This window comes from Sapajus apella, unplaced genomic scaffold (genome assembly GCF_009761245.1).
Source record: "Sapajus apella isolate SASKATOON/1434 unplaced genomic scaffold, GSC_monkey_1.0 scaffold31, whole genome shotgun sequence".
Taxonomy (NCBI): Eukaryota; Metazoa; Chordata; class Mammalia; order Primates; family Cebidae; genus Sapajus; species Sapajus apella.
The window spans coordinates 20,644,000-20,655,870 of record NW_022436971.1 but is presented as its reverse complement, the minus strand read 5'-3'; the positions used below and the strand labels follow the sequence as shown (position 1 = coordinate 20,655,870).

General features: G+C 39.4%; 1 pseudogene; it reads right to left on the bottom strand.

Moving 5' to 3' along the window:
* Positions 1-11,871, bottom strand: part of LOC116562115 — an 83,798-nt pseudogene that overhangs the window by 71,175 nt on the left and 752 nt on the right.

The window sequence follows — 11,871 nt, the reverse complement described above, 5'->3', positions numbered from 1 at the left end:
ATATATGTCCAGATCATACCCATATGATCTGGACATATATGTCCAGACCTCCAGAGAGAAAGCAGGAGCTAAGCATAGCCTGTGCTGGGTGCACTGTTCAGGCACAGTGAGCCATGCTTACCATTCAGGGAAGATTTTATAGGAGCTTGGCATGTGGTCACCAGCTAAATTCCCAGACCCCAGACAAGGGTGAACTTCCTTTCTATGGAGGACAATCTTAGCCTGCCACACAGGGGGACCCCCCAAAATCTAAGTACAAAAATGAAATAATTAGTCAAACGTTTTGCTTCCAGAATGGATTATACTAGACAAAGATACCTACAAGAGCATTCTTCGAGCTTCTCCTAGGACAGGGAGAGAAACACTGTGCCCCGTGTTGGGGACAGAAAGCCCAGGAGCAGGGACTATGGTCCTTTCCCCTGAGGAGATTGCAGTACATCCAGAGAAACAAGCCATAGACAGAAAAGATGCCCAGTGATCCATGGATTCCATACCAGCTCAAGAGAAATAGATGTGTCACGACCAAGTGAAAAAAAATGAAGTGTTTATATTCTAACTGGTGTCTGCCTTTAGGCGATTCCCATACAAACCACTTTCTCTACACTTAGGAGAGTGATTATTACTGTTAAACACACTTCTAAAGCTCATGCAATTAAACAATGAAAGAAACATTATTTAGCATAACACAGGGTGAATTATCACATGCCTATTAGGAGCTGAATATTTTACTTAAGTTTAAATATAATGATGTGGAGAGGTAGAAAGTGGACATTTGCTAGTAATTTAAGCAAGATACAGAATTATTAATTCTTAGAAAACATTATGTACCTAAACGCTGAATTTCAAGAAATGATGCTTTTTTGTTTTTTTTTTTTTTTAGACGGAGTTTTGCTTTAGTTACCCAGGCTGGAGTGCAATGGCGCGATCTCGGCTCACCGCAACCTCCACCTCCTGGGTTCAGGCAATTCTCCTGCCTCAGCCTCCCGAGTAGCTGGGATTACAGGCACGCACCACCATGCCCAGCTAATTTTTTGTATTTTTAGTAGAGACGGGGTTTCACCTTGTTGACCAGGATGGTCTCGATCTTTTGACCTCGTGATCCACCCGCCTCGGCCTCCCAAAGTGCTGGGATTATAGGTGTGAGCCACCGCGACCGGCCCGAAATGGTGCATTTTTATCCACTAATATGATGTGACACATGTCAACAGCAAGGAAAGGGTTAGCTCAGTGACGCTGTTTTAGAAGTGTCAGCACTGAAGAATCCCTGCACCTAAGGAAAATCTGAATATGTTTGCAGAAAAAAAATTATAATAGGATTTACATATTTTAAGTAACAAAAGTAACATGTCTTCACTAAGGTAAAAGGACAATACAAATTATAAGGAGAATAAGAAAATCGCTTATAATCTCAGTCTCCAGAGAAAACTGCTGGTTTATTTTATTGTATTTCATTTAAAGCTCTCTTTGATTTACATGTTTTATATGTATGTTCTCTGTCTCTGTGTATATATATATGCATGTTTTTTACATATGCATGTTTATACATGTACATAGTGTGATTATAAAAGCTAAATAACATTTTTTTGACTTTGACTAAAAAATCATTTAAAATAAAGATCTGTTAATAGAACCCTCCCAATTACAAGGAAAGGAAATTAAGAAGCCCAAGGCTAAAATTTAACCCATGTCACTTGCTTATATCTTTAATCAGTAATTAAAGAGTTTTGCTAATTTTGTTCAAGAGGAACGAGTTTCTTTCTTAATGGCCTGCAGTCATTCAGCTAGATCAATGATGTAATCATGTTGCCATGCCACCAGCTTGGTCTGAAACCCTTTTTGTAGAATTCTTTACAGTTCACGGTGAAGTGTTTTCAGGTTAAAATGACCTGAAGTGCTCAAGAAAACCTCATGTATTCATCCAGTAATGATCTGAACCTAGAATGTACATATAAAATCTCTTCATCAACTTTTCGTCTACAATGAAGCAGTTTCAAGGGCACAATCAGTGTGGTTTCTTACACAGAAATTGCCATCTTCTAAGTATTATAAGGGTCTGGTCATGAACTCATGCCTTTTTTTTATGCATTCCCACAAATTTGGTTACCATTCAAAATAACTATCCCTGCAGCAAAAAACATAATTATGTCTTAATAATTTTGTCCATTTTATCTCAGTGTGGATTTAATGTTGAATCTATCTGTGTAAAATCACCTGGAAAATCAGAAAGTTTAACAATATTTTTATATAATTTGAAGGCATGGTTATTTTTCACAATTTTTTTCCACTTATGTCACAAATGTTTACTAATGCTCAAAAAATAAAAAGAAAACGTAAAATGATAGGTCTGGGTTATCATATAAATTATAGTAACTACAAAGGATCATTAAAGAATTGTTGGTGTTTATCAGCCACATAGGAATGAAACTCCGTTATCCCATGTCCCGAGGTAGCAGGGATTATCTGTAAGGATAATCTGTAAAGTAGCAGGTAAACTAACAAAATGTTTAAGATAACATGGTCAAATTTGGATTCATGAAACTGAGCTACCTAACTTTGCTTTTAATAAAACATCCTTCTCATCGTATTTCCAGGCCTGCTATATGAATTCATGTTTACATACTATGCCACATCAATGAAAATATATATGATATTTTACATATGTATATATTACGTATACATGTGTCTATGTATGTTTAAGTGTGCAGGCTCATACATATATGTGCACACAGGTGTATATGTAAATATGATGTACAAATCTAAAATTGGACAGTATGCTATAGGTATTTTCTTAGTAAATGTCCACAGTAAAATAACGTTGAGATTCGTGTATTAGTATCCACATTCTAAAGATGAGAAGAAGGAACAAGCTAATTATGAATGAATTACCTTCCCATCGTGGTCGCAGGGTAAACTGTCTGTCCTTTTTCACTGCCTCTTTTCACTGGCTCTTAACAAACAAGACGTGGTCTTTTGTCCCGGGTTCAGTTAGTTGTATGTTCTTGTTTCACACACAGCACTTCCATGAGCTGTGAACATACACTCCCTTTGGCATGGCCAGTCCCCGTGGGTTCACTATGAGCAAGAGTCACTTCATTCACATTTACAGGGCCTTGGACTGTTAGTATCATTTTCAGCTTTGCTGTTTCTCACAATGAACTGCGAGCCCATGGAGCATATTTCACAGCCATGCTTCCAACTCCAGTGTTTGCAGCGGTGGTACTCTTGCTGCCAGACAGGTCTCATCTCGAGTATCACCTCCTTTCTTCTGATCTCTTAAAGTATCACCTCTGGCTTGCATTTCTTCACTGGGTTCATCAGTATACAAACACCTCCTATGCGTCTGTCTGTTATCTGTCGCCCCTCTGGAGCTCCGTCTTGCTTGCCTCAGTGCTCTCAGCATTCAGAGCAGTGCCTTGTGTATGAAGTGCTTGAAAGGATTATTATAAACTATTAATAATTTTTGTTGTTTGTAAAGAATAAATAAACATGAAATTTTTTTGAAAAGTAAAAATAAGGTGGATTTTTGGTGTTGACTGCCTTCACATGCCATGTTCACATGTTCACATGCTAGGTCCTCTTGTCACTTAACGACCAGCTATGGGTGGCCTCCCCTGGTTTGTCTACAACAGGGGAGGCCCCATGGAAGAGGTGATATGTACATAATTTTCAGTGATTTTTTAGATCAATATTACTATCCCATTGTGTGTATGTGAAAATGAAGCTCATATATTTTGAAAAACTTGCCACGATGCACCTGCCCCTGGAAACAGCTGAATGTAAATCTCAGGTTGGAATGACTCCAAGTGCAAAGTTGTTCAAATCTTCATGCCAGGTTAGGGCAACACTGAGGGGCAGATGGCCTCTCCGTCAGCTCCACCAGGGCTGGCTGTCAGGTGTGACCATGCATGGGTGCTGTGTCTGTATCCTCACCAAAGTCCACAGCAACATCTGCATGCATGCTTACACACACGTTTACTCATTTTTTTGTGTGTTTCTGTTTATGGATCTAGTAACTATTAATTTTACTTAGGTGTTTTTATCACTTAGAAAATCCTTAGACAGCTGGGTGTGGTGGCTCACGCCTGTAATCCCAGCACTTTGGAAGTCCAAGGCAGGTGGATTGCCTGAGGTCAGGAGTTTGAGGCCAGCCTGACCAACATGGTGAAACCCCATCTCTACTGCAAATACAAAATTAGCCAAGCATGTTGGTGCATGCCTGTAAGCCCAGCTACATAAGAGGCTGAGGCAGGAGAATCGCTTGAACCCGGAAGGCAGAGGTTGCAGTGAGTGAGCGGAGATTGTGCCATTGCACTCCAGCCTGGACAACAAGAGCAAAGCTGTCTCAAAAAAAAAAAAAAAAATTCTTAGACACATTCAGTTATTTACCTGTTGCAGAACTTTTAAATATACTGAGTGCTCTGTGAATGGTTTTTATTTTGCTCAAAATTCAGTGAGATTTCAAATTTGCGAATGCCATCGACAACATCCACTTTGTCTCTTTCAAACTGATATTCTCTGTCCTACTCTGAATAAATAGAGGCCCTGAAATTCACTTGCTGGTGATTTGAACTCATCTCACTTTTTATACTGGATTTTTTTTTCAGTATATTAGATGTTTTCCTCCTCTCTGATGTGTCTCCATCATTCACCAGCCCACAAATACCTGGGCTGGAGGGAGGGGAGTGGGTGCTGTAGGTCATTAAAAGTGCCTTTTGCCTCCTGTCAGAATACCTCCGCTAGTTCTGGCCCACACTCGTAAGAGGGAGCTCAGCACACCAAAAGCTGTGCAAATTCAAATAGCTTCAATAGTGAGAGATTTTAAACCATATATTTTAAGACCTGATTAAGGAAATTCTGACCCCTTAGCTTGATGAAAAACAGGCTGAGGATAACAAAAAAAACTAACTTCACATGTAACAACAATCCAGTGGAAAAAAATTAGACTTACGCTCTCTGACTTGAGGGAATTAAATCAAGACCAGCTGATGGATTGTCAGGAAACTTTTCAAGTCTGTGTAAAATATAACAAAAATCTAAGCTGTACAGAGATGGAAAGCAAATGGAGAAATGAAATGGAGAAATAAAAAGGAAATCCTGACTTTTCTGTTAACAGAAGAAGGAAAAATTATTTGGTAATTATCATGAGAAAAGCAGTGTGCTGAATTTGTAAATTTTGTTTATATTTTGTTTTATTGTTGCTATTATTATTCCACAAAAAGCTCATGAGGAAAATCATCACATGCTCAACTTTCAGAGTAAAAACAGACTCAGAAAAAGTAGACAAAGTGCCATGGTTTATCCAGGTAATACATGATGAAGCCAGGATTCAAACCTCGACCCTGACACAGCATCTCATATTCCTTTATTTTCCATACTGTAGTCAAGGTATACCCTTAATTACTATTTTTTTTGTGTGGAAAAATTTCAAAACATAGTGTTAATAGACAACAAAAATTGAGATTTGGTGCAACTCTAGGTCCCACTTGGTGATAATCCTAAGGGATTTGGGGTCACATTCAAAGTTTTTTTTTGGAAGATACTATGTAGTGACCCAAAGGAGAACTGCTCCTCACAGTCCCCCCAACCCCCATGGGGCCAGTGTGCTTCAGGGCAAACACTCGGACTGTTTGTTTGATAATAAATCCAAGAGCTCAGTCATCAGTTGATCATGACAGCAACTCTGATTTCTGGCTTGTAAAATTATTTAACTTTTTAAAATAATAATCGAGACTTAAGTATTATATTTACCCAAATCTGGAAAGGGGAACACAAATTCTAATCCCTTTATGTCTTTTGTTCACCCATGTTATTAAATATAAGTGGCTTGTCAGAGGAACAACCAGTAGCTCTCGGAGACAAGGAACTAAAGACAGCAACATGGTGGTGGGTTCATGTCATCTCTGATTATTGGGTGCATATGGGCTTGAAGACAAATTCTTCTGTGAGGTAAGTTCTGGGTGAAGCTTAGATTTAAAGGACAAAAAGACTCACAGTTGGACCTAAAGTGTTTTATGTTTAAGAGAATTAAAGGATCTTTGAAGAAACACCAATGGCTCCCACTGAGTGAGCCATCTAAATGGGAAGGAACACTGCAGAACTTTTTGGCATCTAGAAGGCCTGGGGCACAAGTACTCTCAAAGTAGGTGGCTCAAATTCTCCTAAAGTCAAATCGTTTCTAAGATTTTCTAGGCATCATTTGTACAGAACTTGACACTGTGAAACACTTTCACCTACTTAAATATATGTCAACTTACTATACACAGTACCTGTACTGTGGGGGAATGGAATGGAAGATGGATTGGGCCTTTGCTTTCAAGTATCTGTCCTGTCATTGGAGAAATAAACAGAATAGAGTCAGGATACCTCAGTAACCTAAGTGATGCATTATTTATTGTGAAATATATTATGGAAATTTAATAATAGCAATAGGAACTTCCACTAATGAAATCTATCTTGTACTCAAAATTTTGGCAGACTCAAGAATAACAAGAGGGTACTATCCTAATTTTGCTGGTGAGGTATCAGGGCATTTACTGATTTACTGAAATTTAGTAATTTACTGAAAACCCACTCAGAAGGTCATAATATTAAAGTAGTAAGCAGGAGATGTTTGCCCCCAAACCTCATATCCTTTGTAAACCACAATATTGTAAGGAGTTTCTATAGCTGTAAGGCCATCCTAGATTCTTCTTTTGTTGATTCTCAGAGGTGAAAGTTGTTGGAGTTCCTCTTGACCAACATGTGTCCATGTAAGGACAGGCTTTCCGGAGGCTCTGACTTCTTCCTGAGAGCAATCTCAATCTCATGTGTTGCCACATGCAAATCTCTTGGGTATCACTAGTTTACTAGATATTTTTAATCCTTAGTAGGCATTTGTTCAATGCCCATTTTATTGCATAGTGCCTAACAGAAAATGTTCACCAGAAACATCTGAAATGTTTTTGAAATTAATCATCACCTGTATTTACAGGTAAGGAGCAGCTGATTTTTTTCTTAATAATTGGTCCTTTCAAATTTCTTGACTAAATTTAAAGTAGTAGAAAACAAACTAAAATTTTAAAAACAATAACTAGAAATAAATAATATACCACTGAAACTTTCAAGTTGTTATTCAGAAATTATTTTTATTTTCCTTTTTCTGATTGTTCTACTTAGGCATTATAGCACAGTATTTTTTACTCATTTTTCAGTGTAATCACATAATAGGTTTAATGAATAGATTTGAAAAGTTTTAAAAAATGCAATCATTAAATTAAGCTCACTTAAGGTCATCAATACAATGGTTAAACTTGAGAAGATTTTTCTCTGAGAACTAAAAATCTCTCTGAAGAAGGCTAACATGAACTAATTTTGTAAAAATAACTATATATATATATATATATATGTCAGTTTACAAGTAGATTTTTCTATAAAATATTAATCTAAACTCAGAGTTGGTCTTCAAGATATTTTTCTTCTTAAATCAGACAGTCAGCTTCAGAAACACCTCTTATCAAAATATTTCCCACAGGTATTGATGTGTTTCTAAGTCTTTCAAGTCTTTCAAACAGGCTCATCTGTTCTTTTCATTTTCCCTGATGAAGCTAGACATCTATGCTGCCTGGTGACCTCTCCTATGATGTGACAGAGCAGGAACTAATTTAAGACTGGCCTGACTCATTTTTCTTCCTCGCATGACTAAACTAGTGTCTGTGGCTGTGTTGACCACTTTCCTTCTGGGGTGTTCTCAGGAATTCTGCACACTGATTCTCATGAAAAATGCACAGAAGTTCCCTCAGTCTCAGAGAGAAAAGTATGAGGAAGCCAAAGGCAGAGGTAGGGAGAGGCACCAAGCAGAGAGCACAGAGGTGAATTTGAGACTTGATCTGCTGAAGCACAGGAGAGAGAGGGGAAGCCTGCTCTCTACACAGAGTTCTAAATCAGCCAGGAAGGAGTAATTGCTATTGAGCAGAAAGCACAATAACCAATAACCTAGAAAGTAAATAGTAAAGAGCATCAGCAGTGAAGCTGACATGACCTGTCACATCTTCACTCAGGTCAGTGTCTACAAAGAGTTAAAGAGCATTGTGTTTGTCCATTTTGATGCTGCAACTAAAGGCCTCCCCCAGAGTGGGCAATTTACAAAACAAAGAGTTTTAATGGACTTACAGTTCCACATGGCTGGGAAGGCTTCACAATTATGGTGGAAGGCAAGGAGGAGCAAGTCACATCTTATGTAGATGGTGGCAGGCAAAGAGAGAGAGCTTCCGCAGGGAAACACCACCTTATAAAACCATCAGATCTTGTGAGACTTATTCACTATCATGAGAACAGCATGGGAAAAACCCGCTCCTATAATTCAGTTACCTCCCATCAGGTCACTCCCACAACACGTGGGAATTATGTGAGTACAATTCAAGATGAGATTTGGGTGGGGGCACAGAGCTGAACCATATTATTCCACTCCTGACTCCTGTGAAATCTCATGTCCTCATACTTGAAAACCAATCATGCCTTCCCAACAGCCTCCCAAAGTCTCATTTGAGACAAGGCAAGTCCTTTCCACCTATGACTTGGTAAAATCTAAAGCAAGACTTCCTAGATACAATGGAGTACAAGCATTGAATAAATACAGTCATTCCAAATGGGAGAAACTGGCCAAAACAAAGCAGCTATAGGCCCCATGCAATTTCAAAATCTAGCAGGGCAGTGAAATCTCCTTTTACTCCATATCCCACATCCATGTCACAGTGATGCAAGAAGTGGGTTTCCATGGTCTTGGACAGCTCTGCCTATGTGGTTTTGCAGGGTATAGACACCCCTCCTAGCTGCCCTCATGGCCTGCCGTTGAGTGTCTGTGACTTTTCCAGGCACACGGTACAAGCTGTCTGTGGATCTACCATTCCGGGAGCTGCAGGACAATGGTTCTCTTCTCACAGCTCCTCTAGGCAGTGTCCCGGTCGGGAGTCTGTGTGGGGGCTGCAACCCCACATTTCCCTTCTGTACTGCCCTAGCAGAGGTTCTCCACGAAGGCCGCACTCTTGCAGGAAAGTTTTGCCTAGGCATCCAGGCGTTTCCATACATCCTCTGAAATCTAGGCAGAGGTTCCCAAATCTCTATTTTTGACTTCTGTGTACCTGCCAGTTCAACAGCATGTGGAGGCTGTCAGGGCTTGGGGTTGTAACTTCTGAAGCAAAGGCCCTAGGTGCCCCTTGGTCCCTTTTAGCCATGGCTGTGGTGGTTGGAACTTTCCACAGCTGATGCATAGATTATATCAAATGCACTCAGTGAATCCATATCAATATACTATTATTTGTTTTGGTTTAATTTTTAAAGGAATTGTATAATTTTCCTTTTGAGATATTAGTTATGCTCTGCTGTGCTTTCTCAGAAATCATTATGGAAAATTGGTTAAGCAAGTATGAAAGTAAGGAAATACAGCATCTGAATTGGCTATGAATATAATAAAATATTTAGAAATTAAAAATTATAAACACATAATGAAATTGCCATAATATATATTGTATTAGCCTGTTCTCATGCTGCTGATAAAGACAACCTGAGGCTTGATAATTATAAAGGGAAGAGGTTGCATTAGCTCACAGTTCCACAGGGCTGGGGAAACCTCACAATCAGAGTGGAAGGCAAGGAGGGACAAGTCACATCTTACATGGTGGCAGGTAAGAGAGCATGTGCAGGTGATCTCCCCTTTATAAACCCATTGGCTCTCAGGAGACTTATTCACTATCTTGGGAACTGCATGGGAAAGATCCACCCCCATGATCCAATTACTTCCCATTGGTTCCCTCCTACAACATGTGGGGTTTAGATTATTACAATCAGGGTGAGATTTGGGTGCGGGCAAAGACCCCAGCCATGTTATATGTGTTTTAAACATAGTATGTGTCAATTATAATTTTGCAATTTTTCATGCAAAATTTTGGATGGAGAACATGGCTCAGGACTCAATTATTTAGAGAAGCCCTTGAGCAGTCCCTATGCTTTGGGAGTTCCCATCAGACTGTTGAATGGATGCTCCAGCTACAGGGAGGGCGGAGGAATGCACATGAAACACAAGGAAATGTACAATGGCAAAGACGTCTGAAGCTGCCTGATTTCTTAGGAAACCCTAGGGTTGCTGATACTACTGGAGACTAAATACAAAAGATGTGGTCAGAAAATCACAGACTGTCTCTGTCATGACTTGGTATAGGATTAGTCCTGGAGATTTACTTCTCTTGCTATAAATCTGCGAGTGTTGCTTTCCGTAGAGTCTTTATTTGTTTATGCATCTGCAGTTCCTCTCTTGTGCATGTTCTTCATACATACTTCATGATCATGCAAATTAGCAAACTTTACTTTGTGCTTTGATTCTTAATATCTGCTATAAGCCTAGAAATGAACCTCCTTGTCATGGATTCCACCCTTGCCCAAATCAGAAAAAAATAAGAAGCTCCCCTTTACTTTACTTTTGCTTTTACCTTACTTTTGGAAACCCCCCTTATTTTTTGAGACGGTGTCTTGCTCTCTTGTTCAGGTTGGAGTGCAGTGGCAAAATCATGCCTCATTGCAGCTTTGACCTCCAGGGCTCAAATATCCTCCTACCTCAGCCTACTGAGTAGATGGGACCACAGGCACATGCCACCAAGCCCAGCATTTTATTTATTTATTTATTTTGTAAGTCAATATGCTTCCCAGGCTGATTTTGAACTTCTTCACTTAAGCAATCCACCTGTCTTGGCCTCCCAAAGTGCTGGGATTACAGGCATGAGCCACTGGACCCAGCAAAAGCCCTATTGTTTCAGCAGAAAAACTATATTCTGACTAAGGAACACCAAAAAACTGGCTCCATAGAAAATAAAACAAAATTATTCTCTTACTTGGACTATTTTCACTGCCTTAAGTAATCCTTTAGTTAGAAAATCTGCCATACTCCAAATGATATCAACATAAGACTACCTTCTTTTTTTTCTTAAGTTTCTATAACATATTTTGGACAAAATATTTTTTTCTTTAAAGTGAGCTACATTATAGTGTTATTATCATTTTACAGAATATAGTTCTTTTTCACCATTCAAATAGAGTAATTGACAATAAAGAACATGCTACATGTTTTGAGCACATTTAAGTTGCATGTAGTGAAACAACATCCATATATTTTGTTTATATAATAAAGCTGTTCATGGCATTGCAATAAATGTTCATGCCCACCCGCCTTATTCATATATTGAAATCTTAACCCCCAGCATGATGGTACTAGAAAGTGGGGCTTTTGGGAGGTGGTTAGAGCATAAGGGTGGAACCCTAATAGATGGTATTAGGGCTCTTATAAAATAAATCCCAGAGAACGTTCTTGACCCCTTCTGCCATATAAGAATACAAGAAGCTGGCTGCCTGTGAACCAGGAGGTGGACCCTCACCAGACACTGAATCTGCAGGTGCTTTGGTCTTAGACTTCTAAGTCTCCAGAATTGTGAAAGGGAAATGTGCATTGTTAAAGCCACCCAGGCTATGGCAGTTTCTTATAGAAGTCCAAACTAAGACTGGTGTCAAATGTTTAAAATGGCAAGAATAATTTAAAAATATTTTACTCATGTATGAATGTGTTTGCTAATTGCATGACAGTACACTGCATTTTAAAAACAGCCAGAACTTAACAATAAAAGAAAAAACAAAGCCGGGCGCGGTGGCTCACGCCTGTAATCCCAGCACTTTGGGAGGCCGAGGCGGGTGGATCACGAGGTCAAGAGATCGAGACCATCCTGGTCAACACGGTGAAACCCCGTCTCTACTAAAAATACAAAAAATTAGCTGGGCATGGTGGTGCGTGCCTGTAATCCCAGCTACTCAGGAGGCTGAGGCAGGAGAATTGCCTGAACCCGGGAGGCGGAG